Genomic DNA, 20,783 nt, shown 5'->3' on the forward strand with positions numbered 1-20,783 from the left:
AGATGTGTTACAACATTGGTGAACATGTTATTTAGAAAACATAAAACAAAACTGGGGATTGATAGGCACGATATAAATAGGTAAATGATAAACTGCTCAGCTGAATTACTGGCATATTGTAGTCTACACTGTGAGGGTTACATAAGAAGGATAACGAGCTGAGGTAATTTGTGCGCACGGTCAGTGGTAGTGAAGGATGAGCAGGGAAGAAAGCTTGGACAGCTATTAATCTTGATCTCAATCCAACTGGTTCAAGAGATGACATGGGATCCATTAAGTTCAAGATCTCTGGAGAGATTGGGGCAGACAGCGAAGCTGCTGTTTACAACTATCTTACAGAACTGAAAGTCAATCCTTTCAGGAGATGGTTTCAGCACAGAGCAAGTGTAGAATGTGGGTGAGATAGAACTGTTTTGTAGAATACTGTCTGATTCCTAACTGGCTACCAAAACTGACACAACTGAAACTCCAATATTTATATAATGCGCAAACAGAATGACACTTCCAATAGTGTTCCCAAGATAGGAAACTACAAGGTAACTTCCCTATGATTGGGAAGTCCAAGAAATTGAAATGTTCTTATGACAATAATAACTCCCTACAATTGTTGTATAGTAAGGCGTAGATGATAGGGAACGGATTCAAGCTCTGATTTTTTTCCATTACTTTATGCCCAGTTTAGAAGGTACTTGAGATTAAAGAAAATATAGGAGAAAGCTGTGCTACTGCTGGCCAACTATCCAGCTTCCCCCTGCCACTGTTGAGGACCAGTGTTGGCGACATGCCAAAGGATATCATAAGTGAATGCAACATTTGAACAGAGGCAGTAATTGTAAATGCAGCAAGTGTTACAAAAGTCAACCTGTCCATTTCTGAGGTGGGACCCGAAATGCTAACTCTGATTTCTCTCCACATATATTGCCAAACCTGCTGAGCTTTTCCAACAATTTCTGTTTTTATCAATAAAACTGTTGCATCAAACAAATCCATCAGTGACCACCTGAAGCTTTGCATATTGAAGGTTATGATCTACTTTGACGACATAACCTGGAAGTCAGTTTCAGTCAAGTGCATTACAATCAGCTGGATGAAGGGGTTAGCCAACCGTCACAGTTCTAGTCAAGAATGATGAGGTAGAACACGATGAAGAGGAAGGCTTCCTGGGCTTCACTCAAGCAGAGGTGGAGATCACTGCAGCCAGGCTCCAGGAGCAGTTGGATGAGAGCCATTTAAGGGTCAGACAGCGTTCTACAAAACAGTTATGTCTCGCCCACATTCTACACTTGCTCTGTGCCGAAACCATCTCCCTGAAAGGATCGACTTTCAGTTCTGTAAGGTAGTTGTCACTGGAAATGTGGGATGTGGTGGAATAGGCACTGACAACTGCTATGGCCCTCACTACCACAGCGAGCATAGAATCCGCCTGAGTGGGAAGCTGAACATAATACTGTGGCAGTGCCAACAAGGTCAGAAACTGTGACTGTGTTTTATACCTGCCTGGTCTGAGCATCCAAACCAAACAAAAAAACAGTGGCAAGGACAGAAGAAAGTAAGTGATTTTTTTTTAAGATGAATTGAGACTGAAATAAATGATAAAGAAATATTAATTTGCAATTAAAGTCTTGGAAGTACTCATGATTTTAAACAGAATTTTAGGTTGCAGTTAATAAATGATTTAAACATTGTTATAAATTCATACCTTTCCGTAAAACTCACTTCTCATACTGTTTTTTTGCTGCTGCATGGGATCATCTTTCTGTGTTTGAGCTCAAATAATCTCATTTCTCAATCCTGTCATTCATGTTATAACAGGCTTTCACTGTAAATAACCAAAAAGCAAGATACTGTAAATGCTAGAGATCTGAAATAAAAACCTAAAATGCTGGAAATACTCAGCAACATCTACCCTCTAAAGCATTTGACAGCATGGCACATGTTCTACACATGTGAAAAGCAAAAGCTAACCCAAACCAAGTGCATCATATCCAACAGACGAGTCTGTTTCCATGCTGTATGACTCTATGACTCTTCCTTTACTTGAAACCTATGGTGAAGTAATGGAAAATGTCCCTTACTTCTGCTATATTGGATTGTAATTATCCTAAAACACTGACACTGATCAGTCTATATGCTTAAGTTTTTGAGAATCATCATATCAGATCTAGCATTATGTTCAAAATTTATTGGGTTGTATTTCTCCTAAAGCTTTTCTATTGTGCTGAAGCTTGGACAGGTTACAGACATCATATCGAGAACCCAGCACAATATCTTCGACACTGTCTTAGAAAGATCACAAACCAAGTAGGAAGACAAAAGAACAGAGCATGAGAGCTCTCCAATGTGTCAAGTGTAGATAATGTCACATCTGTTGAGATGGATGGGATATACTGTCAGAATGCCTGACTAAAGATTGCACAAACAATTGCTTTACTCAGAACTGCACCAGGGAGTCTGTTCACACAGAGGCCAAAGGAAACATTTCAAAGACAACCTCGAAGCTTCCATGAAGGTCTGCTCTATTAACATCAACATGTGTGAAGCAGATGGCCAGTTGCAACCAAAATGGCGATTAATCATCCAAAATGGTGTCAAGACCTTCCAATCAACAAGAGCAGCCACTGAGAGAACAGTGAGAAAGTTGGAGTGAGAGCAGGGCTGCTTGATCCAACAATCTGCCACCACCCATTGGCTGACAACTGATGGCCTCACTGCAGTGGGAGAGCCTATAAGGCTAAAATAGGGCTAAATCTATCTCAACCAACACTGACATCTGACTTCCACCCAGCCATCTGCAAGAGAAAAATCATCTGTGACATTTGGGATTGCTGATAGATAAAGATTGAGTGGGAAATCATGTGGGTTCTTGGACAGAACTGAAAAAGCTCATTTAATTTATTTCTCTGGGATTATGTCAGTATCCTGCTGACGCTGCAGGACACCAGAAGAATTTTTTATCGGATTTCCAGGCTGATACTATCACATCTGTGCAGCACATATAAATTCTAGGTTTACAGAATTTTCACTGAGCTCAGAAATATCTCTAACTTGGCCATTGCAAGTCCAGTTATTGTCTTTACATTAAAGAACAATTTATTTTAATTGCAATAGGATTCTTCACATCTTAGTTAATTAATGCTTAACAAAATACACAATTCAGAGCTGTATATAAGATACTGTCTTGGATTTGCCTGAGTTTTTCCACTTTAATTTCACAACAACTCTTGATTAAGCCAGAATTGTTCAGCTCATCTGCTGTTGAAACCCTCATTCATGACTTTTATTACCTCTAGACTCAATAATTATAATGCACTCCCAGCTGGGTCTCCTGTTCCACCTTGAATACATTTGAGGTAATCGATAACTTTGATGGCTGTCTCTTAACTGGCTTGATTTCCCATTTCTTTACCAGCTTTGTGCTGCCTGAACTACATTGGGACCTCGTTGTAGTTTTGAAATTATCATCCTTGTTTACTTATTCCTTCCTGAACTCATGTGTCCTATCTCTGTCATTAGCCTTCAGCCTCACAACTCAGTGAGATATTTGCATTCTTCTAATTCTGGCTTCTTGTACATTCTCAGTTTTAATCAACATTGCTGCCAAAGTTGCAAGCTCTTGAATTCCACCTCCCCCCACCCCCCCCCCCCACGCTTCAGTTCCTCCTCACATTGACAACCCATGTTTCCTCCTTTCAGACCCTAGAACCATTGACCAAGCATTTAGTCATCTGACCCAATCTCTCCTAGTACAGTTTAGTATCATTCTTTATAATGTTCCTGCAAAGTGATGTGGGTCATTTTAATATATTAAAGGTGCCATTTACATGATATTGATATTACTTACTTATCTAGAAAAAAGATCATTGATCGTTTAGGTAATATATTCAGAGATCAAAGGGAGTTGCCTCTTTGTAGGCTACCTTGCTTGAAAGCAGCATTAATATTCACTTAGATAAGATAGTTTCTTTCACTATAAAGTGACAAAAGCACTGATTGGAAGGTATCTGCACTGCCTTGAAGTACCAAATAAAATCAATTACATTATCACTTTGTATTTTATTAAATAACACGCTAAATAAAAAAAACCACATGAAGCATAAACTGGAAAATAATTTCTCTTTGTAAATTCTGATCGTGAAAGGTTCAGAGTATCTCTTCATTAAAAGCTCATTTTGATTAATATTCTTACTGCATGAGCTCATTTCACTTTGACCAGCTCTACATTACCAACATTGGACAAGCTTAGCTTGTCATATTATTTCTGGAATTTTCCGGTTAATCTATTTAGCAATGTAATTCCTTTTCAAACTGCCCTCTGTGTTTAAATTAAAAAATATTTCAAATGCAAACAACCAATGATGGTTAAATGATGTTAAATTCTAATAAGATAAATGATCTAATTATATTTCCAACAAATTTTACAGATAATGCCATCTGCTGAATGTCATCCTCCCACGTGTTAAATGCAACTCTTCATAAACATTGTGGAGTAAAAGGTCAATTATCCTTTTACTCTGAGAATAGTTACTGGAGATATGCATAAAGAGCTATGTAATAGTGATGTTAGATCACATTGATTGGGGACTCAAATCTGTAGAGATGTCCTGTCTTACCTTGTGTATAGTTATGTTAAACAAAGCCTGTTAGTGTTTATTTACCTGATTGCAGACTTGATCTTACGACAGAACTTTGCTCAAGATCACCCATACCACTTTATCTTTGGCTCTTTGGTCCTCTTTGTGTTGATGCAAACACTTAATTATCTTGCCCATTGTATCTCATCATCATGATACAACTTTCCTCATATGGTTTCAACCCTGTCCAATCCAAAACATCCTGTACATAATTTCAAATAGCCTCTACCCCAGCCTCTGTATGAAAATCCTTAAAGAACCCATCTTTGCCTATTCATCCTATTCTCTACAAGAAACTCAAACAACTCCATTTCACTTCTTAATGGTTCTTGTAGAATGAGGTAGCTTGGCATAAAGTACAATGGTATCGAACTTCAAATCCCATAAGCAAATCACTCAAGAATCATTATTTGACTGGGCCTCCAACTGAATTCAAAATAAATCCTTGATCGTGTATTTCTTATGTCAAGATTTATTTCCTAATTTGTATCCTTTCCAACTTCTCAATTCTGATCTTCCATATGTTTCAACTTATCTAAAACTCTACAGTTCCTGGTGTTTGACTCAGCAACAGTGAAGGAATGGTGAGATACTTCCAGATCAGAAAGGTGTGTGACTAGAAGTGGAAGCTAGAAGTAGAGGTTCCTTGACTTGTAGACAATGAGTGTTGCAGATCTGGAAGGTGATGTTGAAGGAATGTGCAGAGTGCCTCTCATGTATGGTATACGTTGGAGCTGCTGTTCATTGCTGGTGGAGGAAGTGAACAGTTAAGGTGGTGGATGCAATGAAAATTCGGCAGCCTGTTTTAACTTAGATTGTGCCACACTTCTTGACTACTGTTGGAGCCATACCTATCCAGAGAAGTGGACTTATATCTTGTTGGATGATGAACAGGCTGATGAAACAGTATCTGTTCTTGCTGATCGGAAGGTCTTGACACCATTTTGAATGATTAATCGTCATTTTGGTTACAACTGGACATCTGCTTCCCATATGTTGATGTTAATAGAGCAGACCTTCATGGAGGCTTTGAGATTGCCTTTGAAATGGTTCCTTTGGCCTCTATGTGACCGGCCTCCCTTGTGCAGTTCTGAGTAAAGCAACTGTCTGGGCAGTCTTTACTCAGGCATTCTGATAATACATCCCATCCATCTCAACTGCTGAGAGATTATCTACACTTGGCATGTTGGAGAGCATCATGCTTTGTTCTTTTGTCCAACCACTTTGAGATTGGTTAGTCTTTTGCTTCAGAACTTTGATGTTCATTCAGTTTTTATTTTATTTTGTGCAGTTGGTAACGTTTCACTCCACTGGAGAATTTTTTTATCTGCTAGATGTCCTTCGTGACGACACTGTTCTTCCTAAACAGGGCAATTGGTCCATTGCCTGATCTGGATGACCCTTGGAAAGGATACCACTCAGATGAGTAGCCATTATGTGGAGGTGCTGATGTTGGACTGGGGTGGACAAAGTTAAAGTATTGTGCCTGGTGTTGTGTGACTTTTAGCTAAGATAAGTGGTAGAGCAAAGTGTGCACAGGACTGTGAAACTTTTCAGAGGGACATAGATAGATTAAGTGAGTGGGCAAAGGTCTGGCAAGTGGAGTACAATGTTAATAAATATGAAGTCATCCATTTTGATATAAATAACAGTAAAATGACCTATTATTTGAATAGTCAAAAACTGCAGCTTGCTGCTGTGCAGAGGGACCTGGGTGCTCTTACACATGAATCACAGAAGGTTGGTCTGCAGATGCAACAGATAATTAAGAAGGCAAATGGAATTTTATCCTTCATTACTAAAGGAGTACTGCATGCAGTTTTGTTCTCGTTACTTGAGAAAGGATGTACTGGCACAAAGGGGGTGCAGAGGAGGTTCACTAGGTTGTTTCTGGTGTTGAGGGGTTTGGGTTATGAGGAGAGACTGAGTAGACTGGGATTATATTCATTGGAATTTAGAAGAATGTGGGGGGGATCTTATTGAAACATATAAAATTACGAAGGGAATAGATAAGATAGAAGTCGAGAGGATGTTTCCACTGGCAGGTGATACTCGGTCAAGTGGGCACAGCCTCAGAATTAAGGCAAACAGATTTAGGACTGAATTGAGAAGGAACTTCTTCACCCAGAGGGTTGTGAATCTGTGGAATTCCCTGCCCAGTGAAGTAGTTGAGACTTTCTCATTGAATGATTTTAAAGCTAAGTTGGATAATGTTTTGAACAGTAAAGGAAGTAAGGGTTGTGGTGAGAGGATGGGTAAGTGGAGCTGACTCCATGAAAAGATCAGCCATGATCTTCTTGAATGGTGGAGCAGGCTCAAAGGGCCAGATGGCCTACTCCTGCTCCTAGTTCTTATGTTCTTAATGTCCTGAAAGTCTCAGGCAGAGGAGCTCTTCCCCAATGAATCGGACAGTTGATCCATGGTAACGTCTGGGCAGATTTAATCTCGTGAATGCATGAGGCTGGAAAGGTATGAACAGCTCTCATTTATTTACTGGACATCTTTCCATCTATAGATTTTAAAGGTATCATTGGGAGAAAGTAGCAATATGGAACTAAGAGAGAAGCTCAGCCATGGTCCGATTGAATGGCAGAGCAGGTTTGAAGGGCTAAATGGTCTTTTCTGCTTCCACTTTCTATGTCCTTGTGGAAGCCGGGCATTTGAGGATATACTAAACCGACTGTGAGAGAACTACTAGGAAGATGAATATTGAACAATTGCAATGCTGACAGAACTGACCTTCCATTCAAGACAAAGGTAAGAGACAAAAAAATTGGAATAGCAGGGTCAGAATAAGATACTTAATGTGTGGGACTCTGAACCCCACAGAATCTTCAAGTGCTGGACAGAGATGGACATACCTGTGTTGTCGAACCGACCACCCTGGAAAGTAGAGCAGGGATAACCTGCTAGGAGGTGGAAACTGAAACAACAGATGATCATTGGAGACTATGACCTGACTATTGCAATCCTGACATGGGTGGTCTGCCACACGGCCTGGATCCCTTGAGAGATACCAGTGTGGATAAAAGGCTGACGAGGTCCCACCTGGAAAATGCTGAATGTCACCCCAACCCTTGCCTGTGATGCAAGAAGTGAATGTTGATATTAATATGTACCTATACATTCTAACCATCGCGGCACAGCTGAACCTGCCAATTATGAAACTGCTAAGCAAACAGTCACCGTATGTGATGTGTAACAGCAAGTTCTCAGCAGGGAAATATGTAACTAAACCTCAGGAAATAGGTGGAAATGGTGAGGGATAGCACTGAGTCAGGGCAGCTGTTGCAGTCAGATAGATCTTCTCTGATGGAAAAGCTGTCTTTGGACGAAGGAGGAGGCCTCATGAAGAAAAAAAAAACAGGAAGACAAAATATTTCCTCAACAGATATAACCATAGGCTTAATTCCTTGACAATTCTGTGGCTTCTTTGTTTAATCTTAATTTCCCTTCGTTCCACCTGATGCTAGTGGAATAAAGGATTGCTGCTTCATGATCATTGGCTGTCTGCATGTTCAAACCTCATGATAACATGCAATCCCAGGGATCAGTCAAGTGAGGCTTCTCTGAACCACTTCGGATCATTTAAATCCAAACTTAAATCTGGAGACCAAGACTGGAAGCAACACTCCAGATGGGGTTTTGTCAATGTCCTGTGCAATCGTACAACATATCGGACTTTTATATTCCATTCTCCGAAATGAAGAATTGAATTGAATTCCTTGTCACGTGTACCGAGGCACAGTGAAAAGACTTTCCATTTGTTTTCCTAATCATTTTGCTGTACCTGCATACGAAATATAAAGACATCATAGTCCTACCAGACTGTGGGGCTGTTCTCTCATTAGAGAGAGAGACTACTGGTGGCAGTTTAACCTGAGGGTCATTATCCTGCCCGCTGAGCTAACCAACCCCTGTCCAATTGTACGTAGCAGGACACTCAGTTCCTCATATTTTTTTAAGGCAGAGGTAGATAAATTCTTGTTAGGCAAGAGAATCAAATGAATCGACAGAAGATGCTTTCTGAAACCCTTCAACATTTAGCTGCAAAATGGCATGCCCTTCCCTTGGATTCTTTCCCACTGGAGTGAGGCCCGGCATATTAATGACAGCTGTTCACATGTTGTTAAAGTTGCATTCCATTCACTGTCTCAATAGTAAGTGATTTAGGTGAGGATTTGTAATATTTAAATACAACTGACAAATGTCCCACTGGACTCCCTGTTTATCTGTGCTGGCTGAATACTTGATGTTTGTTCCTGCCAAACAGCGTTGGTGATTCGGTAGCCACAACATGGCTACCACATCATGCAATGGCTTGCAGGAAAGTGTACTAAATTTAAAGCTAAAACTTCAATACATTTGAAAAATTGGTATAACAGCTGTCAGAGGTCTAAATACAATTTATGACAAGAATAACTTTCACTTTTTACAGTGCCTTTAATGTAATAAACTTTCCAAGGTACCTCACAGAAGTGTCATAGAAAAACTTCATATTGAGTTACATAAAGAAACATTAAAGTCAATGGGCAAAAACTTTGGTTGAGAAGTATGTTTTTTGATTTGATTTATTATTGTCACATGTACTGAGATACAGTGGAAAGTGTTTTATGTGCCTTACACGTAGATCATATTATACACTTACATCAGGGTAACAGAACAGGATACAATCTAACAGCTTCTGAGAAGGTGCAGAGAGAAAGTTCAGTATTAACATTAAAGAGGTCCATTCAAAATACTGATAACAGGAGGGAAGAAGCTCTTCTTAATTTGGTTTGTATGTGTATACAACCTGCTTGACAGAAGAGAGTGGAAGAAGGTAGATGGGAGGGGTCTTTGATTATGTTGGTTGCTTTACTGATGCAGTGGGAAGTACAGGTGGAGTCAATGGATGGGAGGCTGGTTTTGTGTGATGGACTGGGCTGTGTTCATAGCTTTTTGTAGTTTCTTTCCGTCTTCAGAAGAGCAGATGCCATACCAGATAGCATACCTTTTTATGGTGCAACTGTAAAAATAGGTGAGAGTATTTTACGGACATACCAAATTTTCTTTGCCTCCTGAGGAAGTAGAGGCATTCTTGTGCTTTTTTTGACTGTAGTGACAACATGGGTGGACCAGGACAGATTGTTGGCGATCATCACTTCCAGGAACTTGACGCTCTTGACCCGTTCCCACCTCAGCACCATTGATGCAGACCAGGGTATGCCCTCCATTCCATTTCCTGACATCAATGACCAGCTCCTTCATTTTTCCGGCTGATGGAGATATTGTTGTCCTTACACCAGTCGTTAAGCACTCTATATCCTGCTTGTACTCCATCTCGTCATCATTTGCGACCCAACCTATGATAGTGGTGCCTTCGGCAAACTTTTCAAGGAAAAGGGTTTCTTCAAAAGTTTCAAGAAGCATCGAAAAGAAAGAAACAGAGGAAATTACGAACTTTCAGCAAAGGCAGCTGAAGTCTTGGCAGCCAATGGTAATCAATTAAAATCAGAATGCCACAGAAGCTGTACTTAGCTGAGTGCAAATATATTGGAGTGTACTGTGGCTGGAGGTTGCAAATTGACTTTAGGAGAGCAGGGCATGGAAGGATTTGAAGACAGCAAGCTCAGAACAGATTGCTGTGTGTTGCACTGGAATGCAAAATTATGAAATCAAGCAAAATGACAGCACATTTCCTTAAACCAGCCATGTTTTGCAGCTGATCTTACTTGAAACAGAACTTACCTCATTCTATACTTCTATCCAGGCAGCTGATGCTTCAGTCCTCAGAGATTCAATCAGAATCAGCCCTTTCCCCAGCACTTTCTGTAGCAAGACTTCCTGAGCTTGTCATCTTTATCTTAATAGCATCCATTTCTGCTTTTCCATAGCAGTGCAGCTGTAAGGTTAAAAAAAAATCCATTATCTCTAATTCCCAAAACCAATAAACCAGCAAATGGTTTATCGGAAAGCATTTCCCATCCACTGAAATCAATTTGCAGGAAAATATTGGTGCTCTACTTATGATTTTCAGGCGAGTTGTGAACAAGCAAGAAGTAATAAAAAAGAATTTTCCATACCCTCTGGTCAACAGTATGAATCGTACACTTCCTGGTGCAACTTTTCTTGCGACTTATACAACCCTGTTCATTTTTGACTTTGGATTAATTTACAGGAATCATCTCTCGTGGTGGAGGAAATACCTGCCTGAAGAAATTAGCAAATGGAAACTTTGTTAAAATACCATTCTGATGAAAATAAAACGTTCTCTATCCCTGATATTCAGGGTTGGCAATTTGTGAATATTAAAAGATGCATCCATTAAAGATAGCATGGGAAGCCCACTGCTGAAAAGATCATTTAAACAATACTCATAAATAACAGGAATGCTAACAATTGTACTTAATGATCTGTTAGATGAAAATCGATAACAGCATAAATAGCTGCTCAGGAATTATTTTGAGTTGTATTGGCATATTGACAGCAACAAAAGGAAAAAGACTCCTTCAAAACAGGGATTGTCAGAGCCCTGTGAAACTTATCTGCAGGAGCTCACTGTCATTTTCTGTTCTGCTTCAAGCCTGGCATCAGGTCGCTTGTCAACAAACAGACAGGAAAACAGGAACAAGCAAGGAGAAGGCAACAGATCGGAGCTCAGGTAGGGCATGGTGCTAGTCAGTGTGAGAAGCAGCCCAGAGAGATTGGAAGATTATGGAAGTCACGCTCCTGATATTTATTTGGGGTCAGGAAAAGATTGGAGCAGGGAGGTGAGGGCAAGGTTCCCATATGGGAGTCCTGGGTGTATGGTTTTCTGGGTGCTCGGCCTGAAGAAATTAACTACAGGACGACTTCTAAACTTTTACAACCAATTTCCTGCTCAACAGATTGATCGCCATCTGGGCAAGCAGCTTAAAGTGGGGGGAGGTTAATTAGGAAATTACAGGAAGTCGAGAGTTGAGGGATTCAGGGAAAAGTGGAAGTTTGTTGAGGTGATGGTAAGAGTTGGAGATCATGCAGGGGCAGTGAGGTCATAGGTCAGTGATCGGGGTGCAGGCTGGTGGTGGACTGAGTTGGAAATAGCAAATTATGCAAAGATTAAAATTTGCTCTGCTTGCAAGAAGCAGTCCTATTCCTTGTGACACGCAAGAAATGTTGAAAGACTACACATCCCCTGGCATCCCTTTAGCCTGTGTTTAATTCCATGATCTAAACATTAAAAAAAAAGTTAAAATGGAGACTTTGAACTACCTTAAAAGTTTTTAGTGAACCAGTCTCTTGTGGTCACTCATCCATTTCCATTAAACTGTATTGAAGGCAGAATTGGACAGGAGTTTGAGATTTAACATTTTATAGTTTACGTCCACCCCATCTCTACTGCGTTAGGGGTAAATCTCCCCATTATGTGTCTAACAGAACATTGCCATTTTAGTCTGTCTAAAATGCACTGCTTTCCATTTGGAACTATAAGAGTAGTGGAAAATCTAGGTGTTTTAAACGCTAATGTTAGTCTGCAAGATGTCAAGAGCCTGACACTTTGACAACTCTCCTGTAACTTGTATCAGCATAATATAAAAGAACCATTCAACTATTCCCATTTTAGATTCTGCAATATTCTATTTTAAGCCCAGAGCAACTTCATGAGACCCTGCACTGTAGGAATATTGTTAACAGCCTTGCTGCTTTTACATTCAATGCAATGTAGCTTTCTGGGGATCCCATTCAAGGGGGAATAATCTCCTCAAAATGATACTGTTGCCACCTTGTTACTTTGAAAGCACTTCTATTTTATCAACAGACAAATGTGCATGAACCAAATGATTTTGGACTGAATTTCCCCATTTTCAGTTGGTGTTCTGCTGAGTGGTATTCATGGTGCCTGGTTTGCCATGACTCATTGTGAATTTTCTCACCTAATTCCCCCACTCTGCACCTCGTTCATTATGCAACCTGGTTCCTCAGCACCATTCTTCTGGAATCAGATAAAGAGCTGAAAGTGCTTGCCATTGCTGGAACCTTCCGATATTCACACCACATTTAAATCACAGCTGAACACTACTTCAGGTGGTGCAAGACAGGAACTGCCCCACACTGTTATCACTGAGGAAATAGTCCAAAAGATCAAGTTAGCTCCTCACTTTGTGGACAGAGACATAGACGTGCTGGAGAGAAGGGCCATCCTTATTCCTGTAGACTGCCAAACGGGGTCATGACACCCGGATCAGACAGCCGAGGCATAGAGCAGTCACCAAGGTTACACAGAATACAGGGCAGAGCAGGAAGACTGTTAATAGGCTTCTGTGTTTCACAAGGGTAGGTGACCCTATCTTTTCTCTGCTACTTCATACTCACAGGGCTCCCCTTCATTCTGATCCTGCAGGCGCACATGCTTCACAGTGAGACTCATGGACTACCAATCTCACTTTTGTATGTATCATGTCTACTCAGTGGCTCTCACCCTACCTCATCTCCCCAAACTAATCACTCTGTCCTCTGCACTTCCTGCTCATTCACTGGAGACACCTCTTGTTCATGCATCATCAATAACTGCTCTTCCGTTTCGTCCCTCATTTTCAATCCCTCCTTTTGTCTCATTGCAGGAAAACCTGTGCCAGGATCAACTGGAGGGTGGGGACATCAGCCTTCGCTCATTTTATGAGAAGAAAGGCTGGAGTTGGTTGGAGAGAGCAGGACGGCTCAGGTATGAATGGAGAAACCTCAATCACCATGCAACCTAATCAACTTCATTGCGCTGAGCTGGGCTGCTGTCCCATTTCTTCTGCTTCCAGGACATGTCTTCTTTGTCAGCTGAAGTTGTGAAGGGCATAGCATGCCACAGTGGTGGAAGGCTCTGTCAGAGCAGTACAGACCTCATCTTAAGGAGGTCTGTAGCTCTACCACCCTGTGGAAGCCTGAGCAGCATTGTGACTTCATTCTGAGTAAATGTGAGGAGTCTGTAAAGATGTTATATGCCATGGTTGACATTTGTTTCTCAACAGCTACTCCTGCACTGCCTGAGGACCTTGGTAGGGAAAAGGAAACTGTGAGTTCTATGGTATGTAAGAGACACCGCAGTTTCCAGGATATCTGGCATAAGCCTTTAATATTTGGCATCGATAGTCATGTATAATTGATGGAATGGAAGCCTTTCCTATTCATGAGTGGTGCAGTTTGGAGGTCTGAAAGCAATGTAGGTGCAGTCTATAGTGCCCTATACCAAGGGGATGTCAACGATGGTGGAGACTCATACTGCTTGGGCTGCTTGACTGCATTGGCAAAGGACGTGAAGAGTGTGCTCAGGAAAGATTGCATCAGTTACATCCTAGATGCATAAATAGGTGCCACATAGGAGAACCTGCACAGGCCTCCAGTTGCTCATTGAAATGAGCTGCAGGCATAAACCATTCAGGGCATCTGTTTCCTTGATAGCCACTGGGATGGGATTGCCAGCCAATTCTTTTGAACACCAGGCATACTGGGAGATAGTCAGAAGTCATACAACACCAGTTAATAGTCCAACAGGTTCGCTTAAAATCACAAGCTTTCGGATCACCGCTCGTTTGTTAGGTGAATTAGTCGAAGGAGCAGCGCTCCGAAAGCTTATGATTTTAAATATAAACCTTTTGGACTATAACATGGTGTTGTGTGATTTCTGACTTTATCCATACTTGTTCAACACTGGTGTCTCCACATCAAACCTACTGGGAGAATGATACAGTTTAATCATGTTGCTCTGGGGATATTCTCAATCAGTACCTGCACTGCCTTTCAGACAGTTGAAGAAATTAGTGAGACCTGTCAATGGAAGGGTTCATTATTCTCCTCTGCCTCCTTGGTAGATCTTTACCTGCTGTTCCACCCCTGTGGAGGTGTGCAGCAGCTCCTGGAGGATACATTCTTGCTGGGCTTGTTAAAAATATTGTAATGGCTATCTTCTTCGATACTGAGCTCAGATTTGAAGCAATACCAAAAGTACTCCAGCCCACAGCAATCCACAAGGCAGATGCATGAACAGGTCATCTTTGAGGCAAATAAGAAAGATGAGACAATTGTATTGAAGGAACTCCTGAGTCCTCAATGCCCCACAATGAAGCCTCATACTATGCCCTCCCACAGTGTGGTACAGAGGATTCCCACAGCATTCATTTCATGTCTCCATAACGAGCACTGCAGTGTGCCACATTATCCAAATGTGTGTTGCATGAACATAGTTTTCATTGCTGCAGTACTGGATTAGATATCCCCTAGTAAACCAAAAGGTCGCCTCTTCCCGCAAAAGAAGAAGTTTCACATCCGAGACCATGCATCAGCAGGCTAACATTTCACTGCATGAATATGTGTCAGTTCTGAATTGTTTTCTTCTAGCCCACCCAAGGCATGCATTTCTGATAAGTTCAGGTGACACTTCTAAGTACAGTTTTCTCACTTCACTTGGTTAGCTGACTTGAAGAGGAGGCAATTTGTGTGCCCAATTACTTGTGGCCATAATTCTTATTGTGCACTCTCTGAACAGTAAATGATCTGAAAATGAAGTGCAAACTGAAACATTTTTGAATCAACGCAGTCATGACTTTATTTTTAATCCTCTCATGGGATGTGGTCATCGCTGATTGGCTGGCACTTTTATTGCCTTTTGCTAATTGTCCTTGTGGAGGTGGTAGTGAGCTGCGTTCTTGAACCTCTGCAGTACAACTGAGTAGCTCACTAGGCCATTTCAGAGGGCAGTTGAGAGTCAACCACATTGCTGTGGGTTTGGAGTCACATGTAGATTGACCAGGTGAGGATGGCAGATTTGCTTCCCTGAAGGACGTCAGTGAACCAGATGGGTTTTCTTTTCGACAATGTTTGCATAGCCATCAGTCGATTCTTAATTCCAGATTTAAAAAAAAATAACTTAAGCTCCACCATTTGTTAAGATGGGATTTGAACACAGATCCCCAGAATATTAACAGAGTTTCCTGAACGAATAGTCCAGTGAGAATACCACTAGGCCAATACGTCACCATCGACGAAGTGAAGACCTAACTTGTTCTTTTGGACTATTCCTCAGCACACAGTGTACAGGCAGTTCCTGACACACAGCATCTGAAGTTGCATGCAGCTGTGATTTAAAGATCCCAGCAATGGCAAACACTTCCAGCTCGCCCCCATCTAATTCCGAAACAATGATGTCGAGGAACCTGGTTACATCATGAAGGAAGAGCAGAGCAGAGGATTGTGTGCAAATATTCACTATGAGCCAAGTTAGGAGAATTGCATATGATTTGGAGAAAAGGTGAATTAGGCTGAAAATGAGATGCAAGTGAATGGGAATAAGTTAATCACCATTAAATAGTGAGATTCTGTTGCTGTTCTTTATAGTGTACAGAGAAAAATTGTAAATTTTTCCCTCAATTTGAGATTCTGACTTTTTTGTTTCAAGCCTTATTGCCCAAATTTTCTCACATTGTCTATGCCACACCAGGGAGAGGAAAATTTCATCCTTTCTTGTTGTCGTTGAGTTGAAAGAGAGTAGCCTTCTTGGATGGTTCACTTCCAAGCAAGTGCAGCTAAAAACATCTTAGTTTCATAATGGTGACCGCGTAAGATGAAAGGCATAGCAAGAGGAATCATTGACTAATTCCGTAACCTTTGCTAGACAAGTCGCTCTATGGTAGTATTAATGTCTTGGTAGCACAGAACTTAACCATTGCTCAAAAAATGGACACAAAGTCAAAGCTGCACTTGCACTCATCAGGACTGAAATGCAAGAAGACCAACTAAGAAAGGAAACAACAATTTGAACAGCTTATGAGAGGATGCCGCTTTCTAATGTTAGTTTTCTTGTGTTTCATTCCCACTGAGTGCAAATGAAAAACTTCAACTTCATGTTTCTCTTAGGCTATGTTTAAGTATTCATGTCGCATTTGAGATTCCCTCAAGGAATTTTTGAGTATGCAGCAGAACACTTATTTCCTTCCAGCCTTAAAGGGGCATACTCTGGTCAAAAGCCAGATCTGTATGTGGAGGTGCCCTTTGTATCTGCTGGTTAAGTAAACTTCTGTTACGCCTGTCAGTCTTTCTGTAATCATCCACGGAGAATGTTCAGACCTCTAACTTCACTTAGATTTATTAAAGCTAAGTTTTCTGACAAACTTGTGCAATTGTTTATTTTATCTTACAACTTCCAGTTGTTACAATAATTGAGGACTCCAACAAAGTTTCGGAGTAACTTGTCGATATTGATTTTACTGTTTTCATTCTGTGAGTTGTTGGGTGTATTCGTTCTCCCACACTTCTTGGTAACCATTGACATCGAAAGAGCAGGAGCTCACACAGGCTGTTATAAGGTGCAATTAGGAGGAAGTTAATCATCTGTAATAGCACTGGGAAAGCAAAGGCAGATGTTGACTTACTAAAACTCATGTAGAATTGGACTTCACTGGGTGAGATAGCCAGATTCACAGCCCAGGCATTACTGCTTGACTACATTTAAGTAAAGTCTGTGTTGCAGAATATTGGAATAAAAGGGAGGAAATAAAAGGTTTGAGGTTTCTTGGCTTTCTGGTTGGGAGCAATAGGGTTTATAAGATGGACAAGCAAACTGACCCATGGCACAGTGGTACAGGAAGTCATTTAAGATTCCCCACAGTATGGAAACAGACCCTTCAACCCAACAAGTCCACACCCACCCTCTGAAGAGCAACCCACCAGACCCAGTCCCCTACCCTAATTTACCCCTGACTAATGCATCTAACACTGTGGGGCAATTTAGCATGACCAGTTCACTTGACCTGCACATCTTTGGATTGTGGGAGGAAACTGGAGCACCTGGAGGAAACCCACACAGACACGGGGAGAATGTGCAAACTCCACACAGACAGTTGCCTGAGGTGGATATCGAACCGAGGTGAGACAGCAGTGTTAACCACTGAGCTACCATGCTGCCCCATGAGGGAGTAACATAGTATGTAGTAATTCAGGATATTATAGTGAGGAAGTTTGACACTGTTCTCTGTAGTCAAGGGTAACAGTCCAGATGGCTGTGTTACCTGCCAGTGTCATGGTTTGGGTATCTGCCCAGGACTGGAAAGAAAGTTACAGGAAAAGGGGAGGAGGATCCAGTCATTGTGGTCCATGTAGAGACTAATGATATCAGCAGATGATGAAAGAGGTACTCCTTACAGTGTATGAGGAGTTGGCACGAAATTAGAAAGCAGTTTCTCAAGGGCTGAAAACTCATGATTATCACTTGAGCTGCATGCAAATTGATGTAAAAATAGAGCGATGAACATGTTGATCCAAGGTTGGTTTGGGAGAATTGGGTATCGACACAGTATTGGGTACAATGGGAGCTGTACTATTGGGCCACAACTAAACTTTGCAGTCCTGCGGCATCCAATTATGAATGTTAGTGAACAATTAAACAACTAACTTCATAAATATTTCTCATTAATAGGGGAATCCAACACATCATGGCAAAAGATAAGACTGAAGCATTTGCAACACTCTTCAGCTAGAAGGTCGAGTGGATAGTCCATCTCAGCCTTCTCCAGTGTTCCCCAGTATCACTAGTGCCAGTCTTCAACCAATTCAATTCACTCCACGGGATGACAAGAAATGTTCAGAGGGACTGAATGCTGCAAAGGCTACGGGCCCTGACAACGTTCCAGCAATCGTACTGAGGACTTGCGCTCTAGAATGCATACCCAATCAAGCTGTTCTTGTATAGATGCATATTGGCATTTACCTGACAATGTGAAAAATTGTCCAGGTATATAAAGTAAACGAAAAGCAGGACAAATCCAACCTGGTCCCATCATTCAACTCTCGACCATCAGTGAAGTGATGGCAAGTGTCATCAACAGTGCTATTAAATCAGCACCTGCTCAGCAATAACCTGCTCAGTGATGCCCAGTTTGGGTTTCACCCTGGCCACTCAGCTCCTGATCTCATTGCAGTCTTGGTTCAAACATGGACAAAAATGTTGAATTCTACAGCTGCGATGGAAGTGACATCATAGCTACGTTTGACCAAGTGTGACATTGAGGAGCCCTAGCAAAGCTGGGATAAATGGGAAACACTCTCCACTAATTGGAGTCATACTTGGCACAAATGGGAGAAGGTTATGATTGTTGGCAGTCAGTCATCTCACATCCATGATGTGCCTGAGAGAATTTCTCAGTGTAAATATTTCCGAAATCAACCTGCGCAGTGATGTTATTACACACCTCTGGACCAAGTGGGACTTGAACCTGGGCTTCCTTGCTCAGAGGTTGGGGAACTACCCCTAAATCATAACAGCTCAATTCTTCAGGATAGTGTCCTAGGCCCAGCAATCTTCAAATGCTTCATCAATGACCTTCCCTCCATCATAAGGTCAGAAGTGGGCATGTTTTGTTGATGATAGCAAATATAACTCTTCTGTTCAAGGATGCAGGCAGAAGATGGGGAAAAATATAGGCTAATTAGCTTAATGTCTATCATGGAGAACATGTTTGAATTGATCAGTAAAGAGATAACTTAAAAAAACTCTCAAGGCAATCAGGAAAATTCAGCATGGATTTATCAAAGGGAAATCAAGTCTAATCAATTTATTGGAATTTTTTAATGTACTTAGACTTCCAGAGGGCACTTAAAAGATCCCACCTCAAAGTTTATTATGAAAAATAAAAGCTTAACTAACATTTTATCACAGATAGAGGATTGGCTGACTGGAAGAAATCAGAGAGCATGCAAAAATGGTCTTTGTCAGGTTGGCAGGATGTAAGAAGGTGCAGTTGGACAGCGAAGAAAGTTATCTCAGATTACAACAGGATCTTGACCAAATAGGTCAATGGGCTGAGAAGTGGTGGATGGAGTTTAATTCAGATAAATGCAAGGTACTACATTTTGGGAAAGCAAGTCTTAGCAGGACTTATACACTTAATGGTAAAGTCTGAGGGAGTGTTGCTGAACAAAGAAACCCTGGAGAGCAGATTCACAGCTCCTTGAAAGTGGAGCCGCAGGTAGATAGAATAGTGAAGATTAGATTCCCTACATTGTGGAAACAGGCCCTTTGGCCCAACAAGTCCACACCGATCCTCCGAAGAGCAAGCCACTCCTCTACATTTACTGCTGACTAATCCACTTAACACTACAGGCAATTTAACATGGCCAATTAACCTGACCTGCACATCTTTGGACTTTGGGAGGAAACCGGAGCACCCGGAAGAAACCCACGCAGACATGGGGAGAATGTGCAAACTCTACATAGACAGTTGCCCGAGGTGGGAATTGAACCCAAGTCTCTGGCGCTGTGAGGCAGCAGTGCTAAACACTGAGCTACTGTGCCATGAAGAAGGCATTTGGTATGCTTTCTTTTATTGGTTAGAGTATTGAGTACAGGAGTTGGGAGGTCATGTTGCGGCTGTACAGGACATTAGCTAGGCCACTGTTGGAATATTGCGTGCAATTCTGGTCTCCTTCCTATCGGAAAAATGTTGTGAAACCTGAAAGGGTTCAGAAAAGATTTACAAGGATGTTGTCAGGGTTGGAGGATTTGAGCTATAGGGAGAGGCTGAACAGGTTGGGGCTGTTTTCCCTGGAGTGTCAAAGGTTGAGGGTTGACCTTATAGAGGTTTACAAAATCATGAGGGGCATGGATAGGACAAATAGACAAAGTATTTTCCCTGGGGTTGGGGAGTCCAGAACTAGAGGGCATAGGTTTAGGGTGAGAGGGGAAAGATATGAAAGAGACCTAAAGGGCAACTTTTTCACACAGAGGCTGGTACGTGTATGGAATGAGCTGCCAGAGGAAATGGTGGTGGCTGGTACAATTGCAACATTTAAGAGGCATTTGGATGGGTCTACGAATAGGAAGGGTTTGGAGGGATATGGGTCGGGTGCTGGCAGGTGGGACTAGATTGAGTTGGGATATCTGTCGGCATGGATGGGTTGGACCGAAGGGTCTGTTCCCATGCTGTACATCTCTATGACTCTATGAATCTAAGTGTATTCCCTGAGGGACGCGTACTGTGGCCAAGATGTAGAATGTTCTTGGTATTGGAGTGTGAGAGTAATAAAATGTTAGCATGCATGTACAGCACATAATCAACACACAATCAACATGTAATCAACACATAATCATTTATAACAAGAGGAATTAATGATGTCATGTTTCATTTATACATGGCATTGATGAGATCATAT

The sequence above is a fragment of the Chiloscyllium punctatum genome, chromosome 14 (genome assembly GCF_047496795.1).
Source record: "Chiloscyllium punctatum isolate Juve2018m chromosome 14, sChiPun1.3, whole genome shotgun sequence".
Classification (NCBI taxonomy): domain Eukaryota; kingdom Metazoa; phylum Chordata; class Chondrichthyes; order Orectolobiformes; family Hemiscylliidae; genus Chiloscyllium; species Chiloscyllium punctatum.